Consider the following 4,458-nt stretch of genomic DNA (forward strand, 5'->3'; position numbering starts at 1 on the left):
GTGAGGGGTATTTTACAAACTCAAAAAAGAGAGTTTCCCAGGGACCAGAAAGGACTGGGTGTCAGATATTTATCAAAAAAAGATTCCTTTCTGTGTATTACTCTTTTAGTTGGTGACCATGAGGCCTACACATTTAGATCAATAACCTTTGATTTTTGACTGTGACACTGGACAAATATTATTACTCCAGACTAGAATATACTTTTTGTTACTCTCAAAATTTATTTTTCATAGGAAAACACTTATGTTCAATAAAATCATATTTTAAAATTGCATTCAATATATACTCTGATTGGGTGCTCTGGTACAGTCTTATATATGCTATCTAACAATTCCGTATTACGGTATCTATCTCAGAGTCACACACACTTCAAATCATGTACTTTCAAAATTGCAAATTAAATACTACACAAATACATTTCATATGCTTTAAAAAGTCCCACTGTCGACGCGTTTCGGTGCATAGGTTACAATAGTAGCACCTTCCTCAGGACGGACGAGAATTTAAAACCAAAGTTTTGTTCTTCTTTCTAAAAAAGAGAATGCATATAATTAATACCATTTCCCTATGGAGAGTTGATTCTAGTTCTGGGCTATGCTGTTAGTGTCACTTATACATATTGTCTGCCCTTACTTTAAGTGTAGGGGTTGAAGTCCTTCTGTGGGTGTTCAGGACGACTTTATCACCTCTCAACTTTTGTGATTTTAGACCACTTGCATCATAGTCAGTGGAGTCATAGAATTCTACAAAAAGAGCATGGAGTTATTTCACCATACTTTTTGAGCCTATTAGCCTATTCTCATGCTGTTAAGCAAAACACTTACTTTTAAAAAGTCACGTTGACACATGTTCAATGGTGTCTTAAAGCAGGTACGTCTTTCGATATGCACCGCCTGTATTCAATTGTTTAGCTGTGCCTGTAAGGTACATAGATAATGCTATATACTTCAAATAATGATGTCATGGCACTGGTGTTTATTCTCAACAAATACATCCATATACCTACCAATAGGTTTTTCGCCTAATGTTTAAGTTCAGGCTGTCCTTCCCTGCACCTTTTCAAGTGGTGTCCTGATACCTGTACCGGAATAACATGACGTTCAATTTAAGTGTACAGTTATCCATAGATCATGGCTTTAGACATCTACCTATCCCCTACTCCTTCTAAATTAGAAAGGGGTTCAGTACATACCAGTTAGAGCCTGCAATATCTTGTGGCAGCCTGAATCTTGACAACGCTGTCTTCTTTTCTTTAAGCGCTGTCAGCCACACTGTAGGTTTTCTTGGGGGTGTTTTTACTTTTACTCCCAACCTGTGTATTAAAAGTCATATTGGAGGAGGTTTTATTTAGATCCTCGCATAGAAGAATCTTCTTATCGCATTCCCCAGATTTTGCCAAATTTGCTAATTACAAGTATGTCCTCTACTCTCATTGTCACTCATGCTGTTTTAAAGCAGTGCTGAGGTGTACTTTAATATTTCTTTATCAGAGGTAACTAACAGAAACCGTGCCCTGTTCGCTTTGCAGTGCTACAGCGTTAAAAGCGATTGTCACAAGCAGCCCCTCCCTAGAGCACTTGCTTAATGACCCTCCCTAGAGCACTTGCTTAATGCAAGCTGATAGACTAAGGTCTTCAGAAAAGGAGTACCACAACTTTCCCCCTTTCCTAGGATTTCAGTCTTGGAATCCTGCATAGGAGAAAAGATTCTCTCCCTCACTCTACATACATTCGAGTGCCCAATGCTTACTCAAGTCTTCTATCCATCTAGTTTGCACCAAAGCGGTCCTTACCTTTAAAAATCGGCGAGCCTGCTAGTCACAACGTCCTGCTTCCACCGCAACTGGTGAATGCAGTCGTTTGTGCAGGCTTTAAATACCCCTAGGCATACTTAATTGGATGCCTATTACCTGCCAAATTGGTATTTAACATTCAATTAAGGTAGCCGTCTATCGGCGCCATTTTAGTAGTTTTTTGCATCAATCCTTTAAGGACTACAGGTCCATGGGTTCAATCCCGGGTCCTCCTGCTTGCCGAATTTTAAGCTGGTGACTATTATTATTTCTGATTTGTTTATAACACTGTCCCCTTTTCTTTTAATATTGTAAACTTCCTCCTGGGCACACCGGTTTGTTCAGACCGATTTTCGATCGTTTTCGGCCGCCATTTTGGTAGTTTTTAAGTCTTATTTGCGAACTACAGAACCACGGGTTCAATCCCCGGTCCCCCTGGTTACTGATTTTCGAATTTTTCCATATTTGCCGATTTTTCAGCTGGTGACTTGTATTATTTCTAATTTATTTATAACAATATCCCATCTTATTTTGATATTGTAAACTTCCTCCTGGGCACACCGGTTTATTCAGACCGAATTTCGATAATTTTCGGCCGCCATTTTTGTAGTTTTTTAGTCTAGTTTGCGAACTACAGAATCACGGGTTCGATCCCCGGTCCCCCTGGTTGTTGATTTTCGAATTTATCCAGGTTAATATTTCTACCTTGCTGGTTACAAGTTCACATTAAATTCACGCCATTTTTGCAGTTCGCTATGCTGCATTGTTAAGGAACTACACGGTCACTGAATTGGTCCCCAGCCCTATATTTCACAGAATTTGAGTATTAGTCTCTCTAATTACACAAGATACTGTTTAATTGATTTGCAACTGGCATCTTGGTATTATGTCATAGTTCTCTTTGTGCACAGAAGTACTAGGATGCAATGCTCATTAACTGCCTCATTCTGTGCTCAACTGTTATTCCTCTACTCGGCTGGTGGTTCCATGATCACATATTTCAATAAACCTGTAGGGCATGCCAATTTTCACACATTTCTTATTGTGAGGTGTGTCCCCTTATCCCACCCTATGGTCGTAGGTCAAAACAATTTATACTCCACAACAAATGTCATACGGTTCACTATTGCTATTCACCATATACTACATTTCATATCATTTGTGTATTCTTCTATACAACAAGAAAAAAACAGTTACTGTAAAATGAATGGGTATAAAGTTCAACCTTGCTATTGGACATCTTCTACACTGCATGTCTGCTTTATTCAGTTATAAAAATAAAATAGAACAGTCACCGTGTTACATTGGGTATACCTGCATTGTGCTTTTTGTTAACAATATCTAATACAACATGATTCTTTTGCATAGTCTTTACAGAAAATACTTGCATTATAGCTACAATGCCATCCTAAATACATAATACAATTTTCATTGCCTATACTTGCTTATTTCTCCCCATTGGGGCCAGCCTTAATTTGGGTCGTGTTAATCCTGATATTTATTAGGGAGATGATTACAGACTTTCATATTACTATCCTGTATTTCTTGGATGTGGTGGGGCAGAGATCTGCAGCACTATCTAATCATTCTGTCCCATTCCTCTCGACCGTTAAGTCCTAGATAATAAGATTTAAATTTGGACATATAAAACTGTTCTCTCTGTTTACGTTTTTTGTTTAAATCTCCTCCCCTTACTGAAATCCTGATCTTTTCTAAGATGAACCACTTGATGTCATCCATATTGTGGTTTTCAGATGTCCAATGTTCAACCAAAGGAGCATTCTTTCTTTGGTTTCTTATTGCGGATCGATGCTCCGTGAGCCTTAGACGCATTTCACGTCCGGTTTCTCCAATGTAACATTTGTTACAAGGACACAGCAATAGGTACACTACATTAGATGTGCGACAATTAACATGTTCGTTCATCCAATGAGTTATACCGTTGATTTCCAGTTTGTCGGTCTTAATGATGCTCTTACAGTGTGAGCAAGACCCACATGGCAGGTTTCCCCTAATAGGAGTATTATTTGCAATACTCCTTAGTCCCCCACTCTTTGGTTCTTTAAAGGTATGCACTAAATGGTTCCTGATGGTCTTGTTCCTCCTGTATGCATATGTTGGTTTAGCCATTGGTATCACTCCTACCTTATTCAATATGCCCCAGTTCTTGTTAATCAGGTTTTTTACCTTGTTACTAAAGCCGTTGTAGTCTGATACCATTATAATTCCATCATTACGATCATTCGTTTTTGTCGATGTCTCGAACAGACTATCACGGTTATAGTACTTGGCGCGCTTATAAGCTAGTTTTATTAAGCGCTTAGGGTATCCTCTCTGTGCAAGCTTAACTCTAGGGATGGCTGCGTGTTTTTCATAACTGGATCTATCGCTGCAGTTACGCCTAATCCGTAAGAATTGGCTGAAAGGTATCCCATCTTTCTGGCATTTAGGATGGTAGCTGGTATGGTGAAGCAGGGTGTTACGGTCTGTGGGTTTTACGAACAATTCTACATTGAGGACTCCTTCTTTTTCAGTGTTCCCTTAATCCCTGCAGTGTATGTGTAACCTTTCAACTGTATATGTAACGGATACATTTATAGATTGTAGTGGCTAATTTTGTGTTTGTACCTTATTATACAATTACTGCATTGTGATACAGAGACGC

At 38.8% G+C, this 4,458-nt stretch overlaps 1 long non-coding RNA gene across 1 annotated transcript; it reads right to left on the reverse strand.

Annotated features, from left to right (window-relative positions):
* Window positions 1-219: 219 nt before the first annotated feature.
* LOC146866585 (uncharacterized) lies at window positions 220-1,970 on the reverse strand. The gene is made up of 3 exons (XR_014976820.1): window positions 826-1,970; window positions 635-744; window positions 220-530 (listed from the first exon to the last, which is right to left on the reverse strand). It is a non-coding gene; the product is annotated as an uncharacterized LOC146866585 (long non-coding RNA).
* Window positions 1,971-4,458: the final 2,488 nt, after the last annotated feature.

Source organism: Triturus cristatus, chromosome 2_1, assembly GCF_964204655.1.
Source record: "Triturus cristatus chromosome 2_1, aTriCri1.1, whole genome shotgun sequence".
Classification (NCBI taxonomy): Eukaryota; Metazoa; Chordata; class Amphibia; order Caudata; family Salamandridae; genus Triturus; species Triturus cristatus.